The sequence below is a fragment of the Pleurodeles waltl genome, chromosome 4_1 (genome assembly GCF_031143425.1).
Source record: "Pleurodeles waltl isolate 20211129_DDA chromosome 4_1, aPleWal1.hap1.20221129, whole genome shotgun sequence".
Lineage (NCBI taxonomy): Eukaryota > Metazoa > Chordata > Amphibia > Caudata > Salamandridae > Pleurodeles > Pleurodeles waltl.
Window position 1 is genome coordinate 743106468 of NC_090442.1, and position 23475 is coordinate 743129942.

The 23475-nt window shown below is 44.7% G+C and overlaps 1 long non-coding RNA gene across 1 annotated transcript in view; it reads right to left on the minus strand.

The window, feature by feature from the left end:
* Positions 1-23475, minus strand: part of LOC138288575 (uncharacterized) — a 240561-nt gene that overhangs the window by 83949 nt on the left and 133137 nt on the right. The window contains exon 2 of the long non-coding RNA XR_011202468.1: positions 5316-5405. This is a non-coding gene — a long non-coding RNA (uncharacterized lncRNA). The remainder of the gene's footprint in view (positions 1-5315; positions 5406-23475) is intronic.

Genomic DNA, 23475 nt, shown 5'->3' on the forward strand with positions numbered 1-23475 from the left:
CGCAGCCAAGCTCTGGAACAACCTGCCCATTCACCTTAGACAAAGCCCATCTGTCACCGTCTTTGGGAAGAACCTCAAAACATGGCTCTTCGAGTGAAGCCCAGACCCACCACCAGTGCCTTGAGACCCTCACAGGTGAGTAGTTGCGCTTCACAAAAACTGATTGATTGATTGCTATATCCAAAACAGGAGACCACTGTATATGTACCAGTGGTAAACTGAACTAACCCAACCATTCAATAGCCATAGTTCTTCAATAACCATAATCATAGGTGCATACAAAATGCAGGCCTTCTTTATAAACCATTGATTGTGTATATTCATATTCACAGTGTGTCATCATGTAGGTACAGAACATGAAACTATTTCTTGGGAACAATAGCGCAGATCACGCAGTGTGTGAAGGTGAATAAAGTGACTATTTACAAGCAAAAACAACAGCTCCTTATTACAAACCCCGGTACTTACATCAGTCTAAGTCAATCCTGTTACAATTTACAGCCTTTCCTTCTACATGAGTCAGATAGTACAGACCAAGAAATTTTACTGTCAACGTTTCAACCCTAAAAGGCTTTTACAGAGTCTAATCAGGACAGGTCGCCTAAATAGTTAAAGTATTAAATTAATTTAAATTAATTCTATACATAACTTTTTGCAGTTATAATACATAATAGAAGACTTCAGGTGGATTTTTTAAACAAAGCTTTACAAAAACATAAAATCTAACTTAATATGCTTCAACTAAATACATATTTAATTCAAAATTAAGTTAATAGCACTGTAGAGTTTTGTATTGTGTTTTACATTTAAAATACAAATATAAAATGTATTTACATTAATATTTAACATAGAGATATATTTTTTTTATTTTTTTTAGAGTTTCAAAAACACTTTTTATATTTTTACTACACTTTACTTTTGAGGTCAGCAGAAGCTCCCCCCGCTGCACACCTCCACCGTTGTACCTGCGTCCCTCTCCCCGCCCTCGCAGCTGCTACTGCGAGTTCAAGGCCCTCCTCCAACCGTAGGCCTCTGCGTGCGCCTCATCCCTGGTGATCTAGTGGTGCCGTAACTATTGTCTGTCTGTTTGCCTTGTGTCTGTTTTTCACTTTCTTTTTCACTGCTTCTCTGTATTTCTTGCTCTGTTTTTTTGTGCCGTTTTCACTGTTTCTCTATTTTCTTGCCCTGTTCTCATTCTTTGTGCTTCCCCCGTGGTTCTCCTGCCACTGCGTTCCCCGCAGACCCCCCTCATGCGCCCATTCGCACTTCCCTCCCACCTCCCAGCAGCTCCTCCCTCCCACCTCCCCCTCTTAATGGCGGCCGCTGCGTGGCTGCGCTGGAGGCACACCAGGGGCAAGCCTGTCTGCACCCGACCGCGCCCAGCACCAGTCTCCCTGGCCTCCGAGATCCCCCCGGCACAAGACACCACTACGACACCAATGCCGTCCACGCCCTCAACACCGGCCGCTCTACCACCTGCTTCCAGGCCTCACCAAAGCTCGCCCACTGACCCTTTTCCTGCCAGAGCTGCACTTTCTCCACCCTCCGAGCCACCACCTCACCTGCCAGAACCGGACGCAACAACCTCAGATGCATCCTTCTCAACATCCGCCCCGTCCACAAGCACGCCATCGAGCTCTGGGACCTTCTCGTCTCTTCCTTCCCGGACATCACATTCCTGACAGAGACCTGGATGAACCCATCCTCAGCTCCCGACATCACCATAGCCATCCCAGACATTTACAAGATCACCCGCAGAGACCGCACCAACAGATCGGGAGGAAGGATCGCCATTGTCCATAGGAACACCATCAGAATCTCAACCAACACGAAGACACCCTCAGCAATGCTGAACACATGCACTTCCAAATCCACATCGGCCCCAAGACCACCCTCAGGGGTACCCTCATCCACAGACCCCCCAGACCTCGACCTCAGTTCAGTGACTCAATCGCCGACATTATCAGCACTCAAGCCATTGCCCCTACAGATTACATCCTCCTCGGGGACCTGAACTTCCACCTTGAAAACACCAATGACAGCAACTCGACCTCCCTGCTCGCCAACCTCGCCAACCTCACCAACCTCACCAACCTCGGACTCAATCAACTCGTCACATCTCCCACCCACTCCACCGGACACAAGCTCAACCCCATCTTCTCTGCCAGCAGACACATCACTTTCAGCCACACCACGAACTTCACTGGACCGACCACCGCTGCGTCAACTTCACCTTCAATAAACCCACCACCCACTACCACCCGCAACTGATCCCCCGCTGCAGCTGGAACAAGATCACCAACGACCGGCTAATCTCCACCCGAGCCCCACTGACTCCACCGACGCCGACACAGCCGCCTGAAACCTCAGGCAAGGGATTGACAACTGCGCCAACACTCTTGCCCCTATCAAGAAACCCTCTCACAACCACACCATCAAAAAGGCCACCTGCTTCACCACCGACCTCCGGACCTCCAAACAGGCCTGCTGGCAAACTCGAGAGGAAGCGGCGCCAGGAACAGACATCAGCCACCCACAAAGCCCTCAAGAATGCCATCCGCAAGCACCACCAGCTCATCCGGACCACCAAGAGATCCTCCTTCAAGGAACGTATCAAAAACAATGCGCACAAAGGCAAAGAGCTCTTCAACATCGTGAAGGAACTCTCCAACCCCAGCTCCAGCACCAGTGACATCCCACCTTCGCAAGACTTCTGCGACTCCCTAGCCACCTTCTTTCACCACAAGATCACAGACATCCATGACAGTTTTAACAACAAGACCTCACCAGCAGCCAGCAACACCTCTGACTCATCGCCCCAACCACACCAACCTCCTGCTGTCCTGGACACACATCAACGACGCCGACACCATCAAAGTAATGAACATCATTCATTCCGTCTCTCCATCATACCCCTGCCCGCACTACATATACAACAGAGCGAGCTTGATCATCGCCCCCCCAACTCCGTATGATCATCAATAGCTCCTTCGAGACCGCCACGTTCCTGGAAAGCTGGAAGCACGCCGAGATCAACACCTTACTCAGGAAACCCCAGGCCCTTAAGGACCTCAAAAACTACCGCCCCATCTCCGTGCTTCCGTTCCCGGCAAAGGTACTCGAGAAGATTGTCAACAGACAACTGTCCCACCACCTGGAGGAAAGCAGCACTCTGGACCCATCCCAATCCGGCTTTCGCAGCAATCACAGCACCGGGACTGCCCTCATAGTGGCAACCAACAACATCCGGACCCTCCTGGACAAAGGCGAAACAGCAGCCCTCATCCTCTTGCACCTCTCGGCCGCCTTTGACACCGTCTATCACCACACCCTGCGCAAACGCCTCCACGACACAGGGATCTGCGACAAGGCCCTGGATTGAATCACCTCCTTCCTCACCAACAGAACACAGAGAGTCCGCCTCTCTCCATTCCTATCTGAAGCCACCAAGACCATCTGCGGAGTACCACAGGGCTCCTCCCTAAGCCCAACACTCTTCAACGTCTACATGGCACCGCTCGCCAAAATCATCCGATCTCACAACCTCAACATCATCTCTTACGCCAATGACATCCAGCTGATCCTCTCCCTCACTAAGGACCCCGCCACAGCCAAAACCAACCTCCACGAGGGTATGAAGTCCATTGCCAACTGGATGAAGAACAGTCGACTAAAACTAAACTCAGGTAAGACAGAGGTCCTCATCCTCGGCCCCACCCCCTCCGCTTGGGACACCTCCTGGTGGCCGCCCTCGCTAGGAACCGCACCAACGCCCACCAACCACGTCCGCAAAATCTACAGATGGATCCCTACTAAAACCAGAAGGACGGGTACCCAGGACCTCGTCAGCAGCAGACTGGACTACGGCAACGTTCTCTTTGCGGGAACCACGGAAGCTCTCCAGAAAAGACTGCAATGGATACAGAACGCCTCTGCACGGCTCATCCTCAACATCCCCTGCCACAGCCACATCACAGCCCACCTGAGAAACCTACACTGGCTTCCCGTCAACAAAAGGATCACATTCAAACTCCTAACCCATGCCCATAAAGCACTCCGCAACGCTGGACCAGCATACCTCAACGATCGTCTCACCTTCTACAGCCCGAACCGTCAGCTCTGCTCCGCCAACCTTGCCCTCGCCACCATCCCAGGCATCCACAGGACAACAACCGGCAGCAGATCCTTTTCCTACCTCACGGCCAAGACCTGGAACACCCTCCCCATCCACCTACGGCAGACCAAGGACCTACTGACTTTCAGGAGACTCCTCAAGACCTGGTTGTTCGAGCAGTAGCAGCTCCCCCCTCCTCAAAGCACCTTCAGACCCTCACAGGTGAGTAGCGCGCTTTACAAATACACTGATTGATTAATTAGATCTAATATTTATTTAAATATTATCGATTTCTCTACATTTTTAACTAGCTTAAATACTTTTAGAACAATGTGACATTATTTCCTATGAGGTTTTATATTAAGTCCTATCTCCATTATATTCTATTGGAGGGTGGTGTTATAACAGTGGTTAGCTATGTGTGGGGCCGGTCTTACTCCAGCTCCAAGCCAGAGTACATTTACTACTTGTTTGGGTCGTTTTTGGCTGTAATAAATCAAATAGAAGGGGTGGAGATTGAAACTTGTAGGCTTTTGAGTTGGGCATGGGTAGTGCAGGGGCACCCCTACAGCACCTGACGCTGGCTTTCCATCAGCCTTTTCATGGCAGGGTCCTGGCCATGAAAAGGCTGGTGGAAAGTGGGGTTGTAATCAGCCAGGCAGCGCTGAGTTCAGCACTGCCATGTCTGAATACAACCCCGACCGTGGTCACCATGTTCCTGGCAGGGTCGGCGGTCGTTATGCGGGTCCACCTGCCAAAGTTATAATTTGGTGGTATGACCGCCTGGAGTGCGGCGGTCCGACCGCCACCACGAGGTTGTCGGTCCTAGAGCTGCCAGTCTTGTAATGAGGCTGTTACTTCCCCAATCTCAAGTCAAAGGACTTTTAAATTAATTAATGTCACTATCATATTTTCACTATTGTAGTCACTGGAATAGTCTGATTTGTCAAACTTGTAGGTTATTAGTTGTGTTGGTAATGTGATTGGCAGTCCTGGCAGGGGCTATTGGTGGTGCAAGCTTGAGTGGACTCTTGACCAGGGCCCTGAAATCAATTTTTTAAATAAAATAAGCACTGCTTTGCTGTCTGATCTAGACCTAATACCTATATGTGTTTTCATCATAAATGTGAAGGATCTGACCTCCTGCTGCAGTGTGCGTACATCGATTCTTCGTGGGCACTCCTACAGAAGATCCACTTACATGTCAGGAAGATCGCACAGATAATACACGCAAATGCTGCAAAAAATCCTGTTCTTATTAAGAACTCTGGTGGGACTTGGTGTGGCAGTCCTGAAACAGACAAAAGAGGAGATATGAGTCAGACAGCGCGTGAAGTTATAAAGGTCATTAGAAGCCAATCTGATGACTCATCAGATCACGTAAGATGTTGGGGAGAGTACAATTCTCTGAGATGTTGCAGGCAAATATTAAGGTTTAACAAGAGGTTCTACTTTCTCCAATATTGTTCAAAGTGTATACCACTGAACCACTGGATTTTATGAATGACAACATTGCAAATACACCAAAATTGGTAAATCTGTAACCCTCCCCTATCTAATGTATTTTGCTGACTAAGAGATCCTTTCAATGGCTCTTGATTGGAATATCAGAATATTGTTTTAGTAAATGAAGCTAAATTGATAGTTACTCAGTTCATTGCTATAGCTCAATTTCTTTTTCAGATGCACTGCTATACTGCCTATTACTACGGTATTTTCAGTTATTTCAACAATAGTGTAATTTGAGATCACTATATATAACTAGTATGTGTGAGTCCATAGCATAAACCTGGCGGTAACCATGCTTGAACATGCTGAAAGTTTATTTTGTTAATTTTAGTTAGTTTTTCCAACACTGAGGTATCATTTCTCGCTTTGCTCTTAGTATACTATAGTTATGTCAACTAACACTCCAGCATGCATTATACAAGTATTTGTTGCCAATTTGTTTATTTAGTACATAACAAAGAAACCATACAAACAAGAAACACAGTTCACTATTGCGCCATTACACCTATTCTCTCCATTTGGTTGGTCCAATATCGGTCACCCTCCTGGTCAACCCCCAAACCATAATTTGACATGTTTGCCACTAATAACCATTGTTGTAAGTTCTGCTCCATGTTTGCAATATTGCAGGACCCAGCCTAATCACTCATAATCACACACATGTCCTGATATAAAAATACCTTCACATTCGTTTTACCATTTTCTATTCTATTTTCTGTTTTGCCAAGTCAGACCAGTTCTATGGCGGCCTAGCGTCTCAGAGATCAGTCAGCAGTCTGATCATCTCCGCTCACCTCATAAGGTTTTTTTATTTACAAGCTTTTTAACCTGTATAGTTAGGTTCATTACTCAGCTGTTGCGCATTCTACCTTTCCTTTTATCCATCTATCAGTGGTCGTAGTTTGGGTTCCAGACCAATAAATAGTAATTATCCCTTTGGCAAGAAAAAATCCCTACCAAAAAAAAACCTTCTAGTCATCTTTCCTACTTCCTTTTTGGGAATCAGCTTTAGCCAGGAACACTGAATCTTGTGTTGTACTTCTCGGCCTGTACAGTGACTGAGTTTGTTGAAGTTATCAGAACAGATGCTTTGCAATCCCGGTCAGGTGTATAATAACAGCCTCTTCCTGATTACAGCGTGGGAAAGCAGAGGAATGGGCAATGTGAATTTTACTCAGTTTAACCAGGGTTAGATATGTCATGGTGGAGATAGTTGGATTGAAAAAGCTTTAAACTTTACTAATGTTGAGTTATGTGGTGCTCTGTTTGAAATGATTAAAGTTTGAGGCGCAAGTATTACTCTCTGTTAAAGAGAGGTGGGTGAGCCAACCAATTGACAGGGAGAGCTGAGCCAAGTATCTGGGTCAGTAGCTTTAGAGTTAATGCAAGTTGAAAATAGTTAGCATGTAAATCATGCAACATGCATTGTGTGAAAAAAAAAAAAAAAAAAAGTGTATTTGTTTGACATGCAGAAGTGTTTTATAATAGTACATAAGATTATATCACTACATTAGGAGTTAATTATTAAAAGTGATCATTTTTAGATTGAGCATAGCAGTGCGCAAGCACTGCTTTTCCAACCTGTTGTAATGTATTTGTGGGGTTTAACCACGCCCACCTCACGCCAATCACTTTAATTTGTTCCTTGGTTTTCCTTTCGAACATCCCTCGATGTCATTATTAAATGCTTTATGTTTGTCCAGCATTGAGACTGACCCTGTTATATGGATAATTGCATGATTGCTGATATACTTCAGCGTGGGAGAAATACTTTTTCCTTTTGTCTCTCCCCTTCATGGTCCATGGCAGCCATGGCACTCACAGCGCAAACTCAATATGCTGTATTGGAGCGCTCATCACATTGTTCAGTGGTCACAAATGTATAGCAACACAAAAGGTCAATGGCTTACAGTGCCTTTTACTAAGGTGGGCACAAATGAGCTGTCCAACAACAACAAAAAATAGTGAACCCAGGCAGGTACAATTTACACGCAGAGGCGTTTAGCAAACACAGATCTTGTAAGGTGCGCTTGGGCTTTGGGGGGGTAAAAACAAGTTTATTAGTTAATTAAAACCATAAAACTTTTCCTTCCACGTAAACATTTAACAGAACAATTTTAGTGCAAAAAGACAATTACGGTTCTTTGGCTTAGGGTGAAATGGTAAGTAAAATTTCCTTCCACATAAAAATTTTAAGAAAAAAACATACTAGTGCTATAAGGCATTAATAATAGGACAACAGAACAAACTTATTAAAGGTAAGAAAAATACAATGCAAAATAAAATCTTGTGATTAAAATGAAATGGTATATAATGTTTCCTTCCACAAAGAAATATAAAGAAAACAGTGACAGCCCAATGAGGTATTGGTAAAAATGGGACAAAGTGGGAGGAGGCCTTCTATCGATTTTATTTACCCCTACTTAAGTCTGGTTGTTGGTACCAGACTTTATTATGACACAAGCTAAACAACCCAATGGACTACCTAGGAGCCTTCCCTTCTTTAAGATGTTTAAAGTGGGTTATAGGGATTTCGCTATCTTTTCCGCCCTCTCTCTGAGTTGGTTATTTCGAGAGGCTGTGGTTTTTAGAGTGAAAATTTCCAAAAATTGAACCAGCCTAATGTTCAATATTGTATTTTGAGGGTTAAAGGCTGCAATTAATGCTTGTCTGCATGATCTAATTGTTAAACCGTGAAATTCTTTTTTTAGTAGGAGTCTCCTTTCGGCCGCCAGGGCAGGGCAAATGCAGACCACATGCATCAAGTTTTCATCTGCTAGATGACAGAGACGGCACTCCCGGGAGCCTACTTGCCGCTCCTTCTTCCATTTTGGCATGAGGTCTAAAGTAGGGACTTCACCCAGCCTAAGTCTGAGAAAGGATTGCTTTATTTTCAGTGAGTAGGAGCCAGCCATCAGTGGTGATTCTTTAAATGTTTTGTAGGAGTTAAGGATCAACCAACTATGCTCCCTTTTGGCCAGTGAGATCTTATCTTCTAACAAACTCTGTAATTTACTTGCTTTATTCACTGCTTTATTGAAGGCGGAGATGGGTAGAGACCGGTTCCATACCTCATCTAAGCTCAAAAGATTCTTACTTTTTTCTAGATACCTTATGTAGTTGGGGTTCCCTCTTTCTAGGCTAATTTCCTGCCAGACTAGATTGGCTAAAGACCCTTTTGATGCGCGGCTCAGTTTGTAGCAGCATTTAATGTATGCTGCCGGTCGGGCTAACGACTGTTTGACCAGCATAAATTCCAGTCTGACCTGGGCTGGCGATGCACGTCCGGGCAGCTGAAAAACGTGCTTATATGTTTTTATCAGAAGCTTATACAGAAGACCTACTTCCATCCCCCTCATTATTTCGGTCCCATAGGTGATAGTTGGAAGTAGTTTCGCTCTCATTACTGCTGTTAATGGGTTCAGAGAATGACCACAGATTGAATTTGCTAGCTTGCAAAAGGCGTAAGTAAGGGCCTGCGTCTTGTTTTTTATAGCCTCTTTTTGTGGCATGTAATTACCTCCAGCATCCACCACCAATCCTAGGTATCTGTATGATGTTACTTCCTCTAGGGTTTTCCCATTCATATGCCATTTACCTTGGGTGGTTGGCCTGCGGTTTAAGGTAATCATTTTAGATTTTTTATAATTAATTTCTAAATCATTAGAACCTGAGTATTCTTCTAATGCCTTTAACAATTTCTGCATGCCTATTCTGGTATTACTGATTAGTAGTAGGTCATCTGCATATAGTAGGTTGGATACTTGTTGACCGCCCAGTGATGGAGAGTGGGATGAGTGACCATTTAACTTGGCGGGGAGATCTGCTATGTACAGGTTGAAGAGTGTTGGAGCCAATACACAGCCTTGCGTCACCCCCACTGTTGTTTTGACTGCCCTGGATAGGTGAGAGCCTTCCCCCAATTTAACCTTTACCCAAGTATCAGAGTATATCATTTTGATGGCATTTAAAATAGAGTGTGGCAGCCCCCACTGTAGTAATTAGGCCCACATTTTGCCGCAGGAGACACAGTCAAAAGCAGCTTTAAAGTCAACAAAACATAAATAAGTTGGAGTCCCCTTTGCTTTTGCTCTGTTTATGATCAAGCCTAGCCCCATAAGATTTGTTAATGTTCCTTGGTGCTTGGTGAACCCAGTTTGATTAAAGGGTAGAATATTGTTCTCTGTAATCCAGGCTTCTGGATGTTTTAGCACACAGCAGGAAAAGTACTTGACGTCAGCGTCTAAAGAGCGATTAGTCTGTAGTTGCTTGGGGAGAGCGCGCTCCCACCCTTATATATGGGGTGGATTATTGAGCCTTTCCAGGATGCCGGGACAATGCCTGTTGTGATCACGTCATTAAACATTGCTGCCAGGAAATTGGCCCATCTTTCTGTATCTTGTTTAAATAGTGCTTGTGGTAAGCCATTGGGGCCCGGGGCACAGTCCATCCGTGACTTTCCAATGATTTTTAATAGTTCTGGTGCCGTGAATTTCAAAGGTTCAGGGGTGTTGGGATCCCCACCACTCATATGTGACTGCATTTGGGGGCCTTCTTCGATGGTCAATTCTTTTAGATGTGACTTTAAATGTGATACCCATACCTCCTCTGTTATGTTTGCGTTATTGCCTGCTTTTGCACCATTGTCTATTGTATTGATGATTTTCCAGAATCTTTTGGAGTCAGATGTTTTGGTCGCAAAATGTAGTTTGGCCCACAGGGCCTCCTGTTGGCCTTTTTTAAAGGTCCATAGATCCCTTTTGTACAATTTCCTTTGCTCTCTAAGGGCGGTCAATATTGATCCATTATCTGGGCATTTACGCAGTGACCTTAATAATTTACCTACTGCTGCTTTCCTTTTGCGCACTGGCGGCGGTAAAAGTGAACTTTGGCGGTGATTCAATTGTGCTCCTTTTCTCGTGTTACTTAAGGAATCTTTTTTTATGAGGTTGAGGTTGAGGGCAAAGTTCTGTCAACTTTGCCCCACTTGTGATAGTTGATTCTAGCTTCTGTAGGGCCTCTTCTGCCTGTCTTTCAATGGTGTCAGAGGACCATTTGAGTCGCTTTAGATTTTCGGTGCCTAGTGTCCCGTTTAGGGCTGCCACTTTCTCCGGTTTTCGTGGTGATGCACAGATCTCAAATACCTGTGGTTTGTGGTCGCTTTCCGTGCGGTCCATGATGGTAAAGGTGTTTACTAATTTATATAGAGCAGGGGACACCAGAGTGTAGTCTAGATAGGAGACCGACTTCCCGGAGAATCTTGTCCATGCCGGTGGAATATCCGGGCACTTCCGTCCATTTAGCGCGAAGAGGCCCACTAGTTCACAGGTGCGTATGAAACTCTCCCCAATTTTGTCTTTCCTAAGTTTTTTTGGGAGGGTTTGACTGGGCATTCTTACAACTGTTTGGATGTGATCCTCACTGGGGTTGTGGAATAAGCCGAGGTTGAAATCGACGGACATTAACCAGAATGCTGATTTTATTGTACCTTTTATCCTTAATAGTTGAGTTAAAAGTTTGTTTGCTTCAGTTTTTTTATTTTTAGGATTGATGTATGTGTTGACCAGAATCAATGGCTCCTGAGTGTTTTTCCCCCAATCGTCTATCTGGAGAAATTGGAAAGGTTGGTCTTCCTCCTTATACTCAGAAATGTTTACCAAAAGGCTGGTGCTAACTTAAATGGCAAGGCCTCCCTTTGGCCTTCCAAGCCTATTTGTTTTCGTTGCTGGGCTAAGATATTCCATGAATCCGATTATCGGTATTGATTCCATTGCCCAGGATTCCTGTATGAGTAAAATGTCGAAGGAGGTGAAAAAATGTATTACTGCCGGATCCTCCAGTTTTGACCGTAGGCCACTGACGTTCCAGGAGCAAATGGATAAAATGCCGTGTGCGGGTTGATCCTTACCAATTCAATTGTTGCCCATCGGTCTTGGGGGTAAAACCGTCGCTACCCGTTCCCTTTCACGATACTTTTGTTGCCCCAAGACCACTCTTTCCCTCCCTTCTTCTCTCCATACTTGGACTGTCAGCGGGTGCTTAAGTGGATTCTCCTCACTACACCTTTCTTCAATGGGTCTGCCGGCCTGATGTACTCCTTTCAGAACCGACCATGTGCCTTTGGGAGTTCCCAGGTATTGTGAGGCTAGTAATGGAGTTGGGTAGCGGTCTCCTTTGTAGGTGGTTACCTCAATGCCCCAGGCTTTCAATAGGTCCTTTCTTTTCAAGATCCGCTTTGGGATATCTGGTGCCGAGAAGATGGTGAGTGTTGGATCCGTGTGTTGGTTTCCTCTTGCTTTGATAAATTTTATAGCTGCCAGGTCCTCCGAGGCTACAAACTGAAGATCCGGTAAGACTTTTATGATTCTTAAGATCGAAGAGCGATTAAGAACATCTGTGGGGGACCTGGAGGTGAATTCTGGAATCCAGAGTAACTGGAGGGTATTTGTGTCTGTTATACGTGACTGATTTTGCTCTATGCACGGGTCTTGCTCCATATAGCCGTCTTCCCTCTGACTAATGGCAGACTTGCTGCCCCTATTGACCAGTGTTAGTTGGGGAGGCAGCGCAGGCGTACTGGGTTTTGGTTTTGTGCTCTGCTGGTCCCTTGTGGGGCTTGGTCTTAAGTTCGTTATAGTGCCAATCGCTTCGGGGGGTCTTAGGGGGGACCTTGTTGAGTGGGTGATGTCTGCTGTGGCAGGGAGTGTTGTCACATCTATTATTGTGTTAGGGCTTGTACTTGTGTGGGTAGTAATGTCTCTGTTATACCCTCCATTTGACGTCGCCTGGTCTTTAGATGAATCCTTTGATGAGTTGAGTTGATGGGGTTGGGTGGACTTCCTTCCCTTCCTTGCCCGCTTTCGTTCTCTTTTAGAGAGGGTCCGGGTTGTGGGAAACTCAGGGTTCCCAGGCTTATTGATGGACTGTAGCGGAGGATGATTCATCATGGGTTCCCTATGGGCACTTGCTGGTTGGCGGCTGTCAGCCAATATTCTCTCCTCACTAAAAATCGATGCGGCGGGCGCTAGGGAGGAAAGGGGCTGCTGCTCTTTTTGTTTCTGCTCCCTCGGAGTAGATTTTAGCATGGTGGCGAGTGGTTTAGGCCATGTATGTTAATCCTTCCGGGTTGAGCGGATTTCTTGAAGTATTCCCTCTAAGATTTGCGGCAGTTGAGATATCTTTTCTACTACCTCTTTACAGGAACAGATTGTAAAGTCATTAGAGTGAGTGACTTGTGCCCTTGTTATAAGTGCGTTTAATTTTTCCAACTTACTGTCAATCCCGGAGACAAATACTGCCAGGGTGTTTAGCAAGTCAACTTGAATGTCCATTTTATTTGAATGAAATTGCTGCGCCATGACCATTGCTTGCATTGAGTTTAGGATTGCAGCCCACATTTCTTCTGACCTGACTGCCACAGGGGCTTGTGACTTTAAGTCGGGCTCTTGGTTACCACTTGATAGTACTTTGTTTATTGTTGTTTTATGGGGGACTTTATGTGAGGCTGTCACTATTTCTGCTTCTACTGACCCATTTGTGATGACCTGTTCTATACCCCAGAGGTCCTGTTCTTCTTTTTCACCATTATACATTGGGAATGAGTGAAGTTTTGGACTTTGACAGAATGGGCCACCTTCCTGAGATTCTTGTTCTAGATGGTCTGCGATTGCTACCAGTTCTGAGTCGAGGATGGGTAGTTTCGCTGGACTAGATGTCCATTGGTACTTAGTGGCGTCTAGGGGTTTATTGCATAGAGTTAAGTCTTGCCTAGGATTGTAGAGGGATCCTGGTGAAGGGGTAGCTGGCATTGCATTGTCCTGAACTATACTTAATGCGTCTACTTTCGTAGGGTGATTTTTCCTGATCACTACTGTTGGCGATAGGGGGGGGGGAGGAGGAGAGTTCATTCTGAGTTTCTTTTCGCTGCTTCCTTGCTGTTGCCGGTCTTGGCTGGGTGAGGTTACTTCCCCAAAACTTGTTTGGGTTGGAGCGAGGGAGTCGATCCTTTTTCTGGTGACGATGGTACCAGCAGTAGGGAAGTAATCAGTTATCCTGTGATGCTTGGGAGAGGCTACCGTCTCTGGAACCCCCACCGGCGGGGTCGCCGGTTTCCAAAAGCCGGGCTCTCGCCAGATCGTTTCTTCCATGCTGGAACTTTGGTCGCCTCCCCCGCGTGTGCCCTTTGTTAGGTTTTGCCTCCTGCATGGGAGGGGGTGGGGGAGATCCTGTTCGCTACTTTTTCTCTTTCCTTGTTTTGCTGGACGGTTGGTAGTACTGCCTCGTGCTTTGCCTGATCTCATGATCGGTATATTTTGCTGCCTTAGAGCAGGATGATTTTGGGCGGGCTGTTGGAGTGAGGGAGAAGGGCCTTGTTGGGCCTTGTTGTGCCTTTGTTGTTTTTGAGGCAGTTTAGGAGTACTGTCCTCCTAAAAGAGGCTCTAATCAGATGTTGATATCTGAGTGTACGATCACACTCAGGGGAATTTGGAGCTGGTGAGGGCCTGGGTCCTGGAGTCCGGAGATGCTGGACCGTGCCAGTCCTTTTTGGGCCGAGTTGGTCCCTTACGCTCCTGGCCCTTGCTGCCCTGGGCAATGTGCAAGGGTGGGTGGAGGAGCAGGGCAAAGGGGGGTGGGGGGTGAGGGGGGGTGAGGCCACGAACTGCCTGGTGAATCTACCAGGGTGGGTCGGGATGGGGGGTGCTGTGCACCCTGGCAGTGAGACCAATGCCAGAACCTGGACCAGTTTCCCTCCGCCCTGATTCCCTCCTTGCCCCTCTCGGCCCCTTCGCCCTCTGTTGCTCACTTGCCTCACTTGTCTCACTTGCCTCTTGTCTCTTGCTGGGGGGTCACGTCACGGGCAGCACCTGGAGCACCTGGAGGAGAGGGCCGGTAGCCTGTGTCCTGAAGCCTGATGCCTGATGTCCGGTGTGCCGTCCTTGAGGGGTCTTTGCTTGCCACCCAAAGATTTGTAGGAAAAGGAGCCCCTGTGCCCCTATGCCCTCCGCAAACCGCACCCGCGATCGGGCCGCTTCCGCGGGGGTCCGCAGAGGGGGGGAGTGGAGGGGGGGGCGCTGTCTTCTGCGCACGCTGTCGGGGTGCTGGGGGCACCGGTGGCAGCTCAGCTCACAGGCGAGCTACGGACAGGGCGATCCCGTGATCCGTGATCCCGTGATCCGGAGGCCAGAGGGGCACCGGGAGGCTGACCGGTGCAGGTGGTGAGCTGTGTGCGGCACCGCTCTGCTTCAGCGCTTCGGCTGGCTCCGACGCGCTGGCTCCACGCTGGCTTTGCACTCCTGACCTGGGACCTGGACCTGGGACCCGGCACCGGAGACCGGAGGAGCACCAGGAGCACCAGGAGCACCAGGAGCACTGGGAGGCTCGGTGCGGGTGGTGAGCTGTGTGCGGCACCGCTCTGCTTCAGCGCTTCGGCTCCGACGCTGGCTCCGACGCGCTGGCTCCGCGCTGGCTTCACGCTCCTGACGTGGGACCCGGAACCGGAAAAGAACAGTCGTCACCCTTCTGACTGGGGAAAGAGCATACAAGCTCTTGACAATTGGCGACACTTGTAATGTGCCCTGCACCCAGCAGCAACCATCCCGGGTCTGCAGAAAATGACGTGGAGCCCGAGCGTCCTGTGTGAGCGTGTCCGAGAGGAACGAAAGCACGCGCTGCGCAGGATTAGAAAACCGCTAGGTTGTGTGCATCAAGCACGGAGGACGGTACTGCTTCTGGGCAGCTTTTTTTTTCAAACATCCTGTATGTAAGGGGGAAAAAAACAGAACAGGAAACATCAGCCAGCGGAACGAGCCTTGCCGCAACCCTAAGGCCTGCACCGCTTGGGCTTTAAACATGTTTGATATTACTCAAACCTAATAGTTATGGTGCCTACTTAAATCTCGTTATGTACACTACATTCTGGCATGCTAAGATCCCTTACTTGAGTAGGTCAGGCCACACATTACTGAAGAAACACATTCTGAAACACATCCAACTCCATAAACTATCAGGGGAGTCCGGCTATTTCACATGCACAGTCACTTCACGCACAATCACCTGCTACCAAGTAGTCTGAGGCGACGTGTGTATGCAACACCATCAGTCAAAGCTAATTTTGACCAGTTATTCTGCTAGTTGCACATACTTGCATCCTGAAATAGAACAGCACTCCTTGCCCAAAAACTGTTCTACCATCACCCTTAGATATCAAGTATTCAGTGTCAGGTACGAGTAGTTTAAAGAAGGTCTGTTGCTTTCTTTGCATTTGGAACTTATAATTTGGCTTTTCCATTCTGAAATACATGTATTTAAATTTGGAATTTATTTAGCATTTTTTACATGTGACGAGGCCACAAAGTAGATTGCACTGAAAACAAGAACAGGGTAGTGAGAACATCTGACACGTGACAACAACTATTGATCTTGGTACTGCATTATCCAAACCTTTAGCAGAGGTGGCAAAATTTAAGCCACTACCCATAAGACTGTGCTGCAGTGGATGCCACCAAGTTCAAAGATCAGGTTTTCAAATGTATGTATGCAAAAGAAACAAGCATTTGCAATGCAGTGGGTCTTGCGTTTGCTCGAGTTAGCGCTATCAGAGTTGTAAATTCCTAACTGGACTTTTCTTGCCACATAAATTGAAAATGAAAAGTAAAACAGTTGACATAAGAAAGCCAATTCAAACTGCCACGGCCGCCATGAGCGAGAGTGCAAAGGTGAGACACAAAAGGAAAAAGACATTATCTTGCAGTCAAAAGTATTGGCAAACGTGCAATTATACATGTAACAGGGTTGATGGCCAAGGCAGTAACAAAACTGCCCCAAGGAGGGACAAACGTAAAGCATTTAGCAATGATAACAAAGGATTTTTGAAAGGCATGCCCAGGAACGAGTGACAGTGGTGGGTGTGCCGTGGGCGTGGATAAAAGTCCACAGATAGATTACAGCACGTCAGAGTGCTTGCACACTTGCCCTAAAAACCACAATTTAGTGTTAACCATCTTTTCAAGTGAATTGCAAATCTGATGGGAAACCATCAGATCCACCAGTAGTGTGCAATCTACACATGGAAGAATTCTTGTAACCTCTGTCCACAACCGCATAAACTAGGAGAATCAAATCTAAGGGTAATCAAGGGGTGTTACAAATGCACAAGCCTCATGCAATCTACTGAGCTCAGCTACCATTGTAGTGAACCTCCCAAAGGACTAAAAGCCATATTTATACTTTTTTAGTGTCGCATTTGCGTCATTTTGTGATGCAAAAGCCGCACAAACTTGCAAAATACTATTGTATTTTGTACGTTTGCACCTTTTTTGCATCAAAAAGCAGCGCAAATGCGGCACTAAAAAAGTATAAATATGGGCCTAAATCCCTAGCCTCTTACCATGCTCAGGGTTTCCTTTTCCAGGTACACCAGTACATGTATGAGGGTATTTTTGCTCTGTCTAGCTTAGCCCCAGTGGGCATCTGAGTGATGGCTAGACCGCAAGCAGCAATCAGAGGGTTAGCTATAGTGAATGTTTACATATGAGCGGAATGCTAGAATGGGCAGCATGGAAGTCCACGGGTGCTACCATTCTAGGGTCAAGCAAAACATTACTAGTTTATATATTTTTAGGTTGAGCATAGCAGCGCGCAAGAGCTACTTTATCACCCTGTTGGCAAATGCGCTGTTTTAAAAACAGAGAAATCCTCAAAGCGGCTCTTCCAACACAACAGGAGAACTGATACTACAATATTCACTTCATTTGGGAAACTCGCTCAATGATGCTTTGCAGGGCATTACTTTTACAAAACATTTTGGCCATAACTCAGCCTGTGGTGGTCCTAGGACAATAGAACCACCACCAAAACATTGATAACGATGTGCTCTTTCTGTCCACATAATCTCTTCACACTAGGTTTGTGGGGACCCCAAAATAATAATCCCTCCTACCATTCAGTGTCTTCTTAAGAGCTCTCACGGCTGGAACTTGTTTTACAGCTGGGAGTAGTTTGTGTTTTAAGGCCTTGTTTGCAATATCATTGCAGTAGGCCTGCTAACCCAGAAAATGTGTCATGCAATATGCCCTCTAGGAGCTCAGTATATGGTTACACTGCTTACCTTTCAGTCATTTTCTTTTCCAATGGTTATGCTCTCTAGTGTCTGATTATATGGTTGCATGACTGTCCTTCTTACAAATGTTTTTTTATTGTGGTGTCCTCTAGGGGCTGTTCTGAGCATTACAGTGAACATACTATAATATTCACTGCACATAATCCTGTCCCATAAAACCTTCAAAACGTTCACCACAGCATGTTCTTTCTGTCTAGATCATCTCTGGTTCCCCACACTAGGTTAGTGGTGACCCCAAAATAATAATCCCTCACACCATTCAGTGTCTTTTTAAGCTCTCTTATAGCTGGAACTTTTGTTTTACAGCTGGGAGTCATTTGTGATTTAAGGGCTTTGTTTGAAATAATATTCCAGTAGGCCTGCTAGCCCATTAGTTATATGCAGGGTCACTGGAATTATCTGGCAAAAGTTTGTGACGGAGTATCCCATCCGCCAAGATCGTAACCAGGCCCATAGTTTGTGTTTTTTGCAATTTATTATTGTTGTATACAATCTTGTATATTACTGTATACAATTCTGTTTTCTTTAATCTATTTATATATCAAATATTTGCAAATATTGTTGTTTATGTAATTTAATAGATATTATATGTTTAATTTTCTTATTATAATGTAATAAACATGATATTATTTATTTTCTACTTGTTTAGTACAATTTGGTGATTATACTGTGAAACCTAACTTGTTTTTAATTTATTTAGAGATTTTAAATTTAGTAGCAGCTTGCTGGATTTGTAGGTGCGTAAGGTAGGAAGTTGTTTAAAATATAAATTATTTTTATTTATCTTTAATTATTTTATGTTAGTTATATTATTAATTGATAATTGTGTAAACTATTTAATTGATTTTGTGTTTATTGGTTGCTTTTTCATTAACTGTTAATTGGTTGATCAATTTATTCAATTATAAAACTTTGAAAATTAGTTCTATTATTCATTATTTGTTTTATTTGTAATTGTTTTATTTAATATTTAATGTATTATTATTAGCAATGTGTAGTATAAAAACTTAATTGATTTTCATAGTTTGTCTGTGTTTTTTCTGGGTAGTAAGTTGGAAAGTGAATTTATTTTAAAGATTGTTTATTTTTTATTTAGTTTGTAGTATAAAATTGGTATTTTGTATATGTTTAAATATTTGAACTTGTTTTACATTTAAATGTTTGTTTAAAAAGTTTAGGAGTTGGATTACTAAATCTAACCCCTCCAAATTCCATCATTTCTCCTATCGTTGTTCAGATTGAAGTGGGAATAGTAAATATAACCCCTCAAAACAGCAACACTTCTCCAGCTTTTGCTTACCTTGGAGTGCGAATAGTAAAGTGGACCACTTCAAAGACCACCACTTTCCCTACAGTTGTTTGATTAGAATGGGAATAGCATATGCAACCTGACAAAGTCCAAAACATTCCCTATTGTTATGTAGATTGCAGTGGGAATAGTAAATATGACCCCTCCAAAGTCTAACAATTTCACAAGTATTGCTCAGATTGAGCAGAAATAATACACCTGATCCTTCCGAAGTCAAATGCTTTTCCAACTGTTGCTTACTTTGGAGTGAGAGTAGTAATTCTGACCCTTTCAAAGTCCAACGTTATCTCCGCTGTAGCTCAGGTTGAAGTGGGACAAAGTCCAATGCTTCATCTTTTGATTCTCAGGTTGGAATGGGAATAGTTCATCTGACCTCTCCAAAGTCTAACACTTTCCCTACTGTTCCTCAGATTGCAGCAGGATTAGTATATGTAACCCCTCCAAAGTCTAATACTTCCCTACTTTTCCTGAGATCAGAGAGGACATAGTAAATCCAACCCGTTCAAAGCCCAACATTTTTCCTACCATTGCTCAGATTGGTGAGTGGAAATAGTAGATCTGATCTCTACAAAGTCCAACACTTTCCCTTTTTTTGCATACATTGGTGTGGGAATTTTACATTTGAACTCTCAAAAGTTCAACAAATTCTCTATTACTGTACCAAAAGGAGTGGTGATAAGAAACCAAACCCCTCCACAAAAACTTGCCAAAAAGTTATTACTTTTGACTAGTTTGTGCCTGGAAAGGGGGTCCTAAAACACAAAATACCCTTGCTTTTTCCATAGAGTTCTTCAAGAAGCACCATTGCATATACTGCTGAACAGAATTATACCTGGCAGCAAGCTAGATCTTTGACCGCATATTGTGCTTTTTGTGATATGGTGTAAATTTATTCAGTAGTTTTTTAGAAATTAAGGGTCAAACATATTTGTATATCTCGAAGGTAAGGTCCATGAGAGGATCAAGAGACTCTTGCCTGTGCACCAGTTCAAAATAAGAGTCTTCTGATTGTCCAAGGGAGCTTTATTTTCCTTTGGCCAATTAACTCAGGTGTGAGTCCGACTCCAGTGGGAGCTAGCGCTCTGATTGGGTGTCAACAACATCAGAAATATGCTGCTAAAAGCCACTGCAGGACTCGGGTACTTATGGCTTTATTTAGATATTGGCAGAGGGGTTACTCCGTCACAACGGTGATGGATATCACATCTGCAAAATTCCGAATCATATTATATCCAGTGGGATTTAGATTTTGGTGGACGGGATATCCATCACTGTTGTGAAAGAGTAACCCCTTCACCAATATCTAAGTCAGGCCCGTAGGATCGCCAGACCCACGTGGCGGTCGGACCGCCACTGCTGTGGTGGTCTGACCTCCACATTACGACCCTCGCTGCCGGGGGACCACCATCTCTGCTAGGATCGATGATCCTGATGGGATGACGGCTGGTGCGGGTTGCAATCAGCCAGGGCAGCATGGCATGTAGTGCCGCCCTGCTGATTATAACCTGGTTCTCACCAGCCTGAAACCACCATGAAAAGGCTGGTGGAGAACAGGTGAAAGAGGAAAGGGGTGCTCTGCCTCCCTTCTCAAACCATGAAAGGCCCCAGGGACCCATCCCCTAGGATTGATTTATTTAATTAAAGGGGAGGTGGCTGTGGGTCCTCCTCCCTGAGCCATTATAAGCCCCAGGAGAACCCAAAACTGGGGCTTCAAGTTCTAAAAATAAAAAGGAAAGGGGGCTGCCCAGCCCACTCCCTGACCCTTTAGAAGGCCATAGGAACCTCATTCCCCAGGGTTGCTATTTACAGGAAAAGGGGGAGGGACACATGGCCCCCTCCCTGAGTCTTTAATGATTCGGGGGACCTCATGCCCTGAGGTCAGCTCACTTGCTGTGTCCCCAGGAGCCCTAGTCTTTGCTCCTACCAAAAGGGAACATTTTTAATAATTCTGCCAAACAGGAGCAAACCCAAAGTCAGCTCTAAGCATGTAAGAGCATACTTTTGACCTGCTTCCATTTCTGCACTGATATCTTGATCATGATATGGTATTTGAGGCGTGAAAGTGAGTACAAAATAGCTCAGAATAATATAAAGCATCATTGATGCGATCACGGACACAATTACCTTAGTTGTAGCAAGCATGTGTTAAGAGAAATATTGACTCTATACCATAGACTTCATGGGTAGCCTAGTTCACATTATAAATCAACCACAGGTATATGAAAAACCCTCATTGCACACGGTATTCAATATTTATACAACTGTTCAGAAAAAGCCAAGTTACTCATGATACTCAACATCTGTTCCAAAATGAATGCCCTACTACAGACATCTTTTATCTGTATCAAACCCCTCACAGTCACTGAACTTACATTGAGAAAAAGAGTTTATTTGAGTATAAAGTAGTTACTGTAAACAGTGTTTACCCTGTGGAGAGAATTCACTCTGTACCACACTGTTTGCAGACAATAAAACTCTCATGAGAAATACACCACTGAGTATTAGAAACTATCTACTAAGAGCAGTGTACACTCTATGCAACACTTGTCAAAAGACACTATTCTCTTAAAATATTGATGGTCTGAGGGTGCTAAACATTATACTACCGGCAGTCTGTCTCCATATACCCTTGATGAGAGAGGCTTGCGAGAGTCTCATAGGTGTCCTGCGAGAGTGTGAAATCAAAAATGGAGTCTTGTGATTGGTCGAGAGGTTCGTTTTTCCCAAGAGCCTTCATGCTATTGCGGATGAGTCCCACGAGTACTCTTCTAAGAGAAATGGATATTGTGCCTCCCATCATTGAGAGGGGGTGTGTAAGACATAAATATTTTGAAGAATAGAATGTTAATTATTTTTTTTAAACCATGTTATGAACTCACTAGACTCTCGTGGTATAATGAAAAATACGAAGCAGTAGGTGATCTATTAATATATTCTGGTATACACACTGTAGTAAGGAGTCTTAATTGAGATGGTGTTTATCCAAACCTACTATTTACATCCATCAGGTAGGGAAGAGTTATGAGCAGAAAGTTAAGTCACTCCCCACACCGTACTATGCACACCCATCATACAACAGCAGGATCTCAGCAGAGATAGCAGTCCCTCCCCACACCCTACCACACATCTATCATTTGAGATAGAGGTCTGAAAGGGGAGGCCAGTCTAGCCTCACACACTACTACAGACATCCGTTATTTTTTAGAAAGATCTGAAAGGAGAGGTCACTCTCTCCCCATTCACTACTGTGCACACCCTTCATCTGAAAGAAAGGGCTCAATGAAGAATGCAGTCTATTCCCACACACAACTACACATATCTGCCATCTGAGAGAGAGAACTGAAAGGAGAGGCCAGTCCATTCACACACCCTACTATGCATACCCATTATCTGAGAGAGAGGTCTCAAAAGAGAGGTCAGTCCTACCCCCATTCACTACTACACACAGCCCTCATCCGAGATAGAATGCTCAAATGAGAGGTCAGTCCAGCCTCAAAACCTACATGCATACCTGTCATCTGAGAGAGGGGTCTGAAATGAGGGGCAAGTTCATCCACACACCCTGCTACTCATACCTGTCATCTGAGAGAGAGGTCTGAAAGGAGAGGCCAGTCCATCCACACACCCCACTATGCACACTTGTCATCTGCGAGAGAGGTGTGAAAGGACAGGCCAGTCCATCCACATACCCTACTTCGCACACCTGTCATTTGAGAGAGATATCTGAAAGTAGAGGCCTGTCCATCATTTACCCTATTACGCACATCTGTTATCTGAAAAAGAGGTTTTAAAGGAGAGGCCAGTCCCGCCACACTCCATACTATGCAAGAGTGATAAAACACTTTAAAAATAGATTTACATGGTCAAAACTAACAGTAAACAATGATGTAAAAAGTGATGAGTATTTTACTGAATTACAATTACCTGTTTCATGTAAAACACATCCAGTTTCCTTAAGATGTCTGCCAATAGATTATTAAAGACCTTGCTAGGAACATCTCTCAATGTGATAATTACAAGCACTGAGGAGATTGCCAATCTCAATTGAAATACTGTCTTGTTACAGCATATTAAATTCAGACACCATTTATTAGAGAGATCTTGAAAACTGTGCACCCTTTCCAAGGTATGTTACAATATAAAGCAATTTCCTATGAAAATGATGTGCGCAGACACAATATATTCCTTAGCCATCCTACCATATATACATTAAAAAAGAAATTAATTCACTTTAAAAAAAAACTGAACATCCTCTGGAAAAAAAACAAAGGTTAAATGAATGTTATAGTTAGGTGAATTTCGTAGTGACATCTTTAATGTTTTGAAGTAAAAAAAACACAGAAATTCAGCAGTTTTAGTTAGCAGCACTGACTATACCTTAATCTCCCACCTTGCACTGCTTATGACCGCACATATGACATCTCT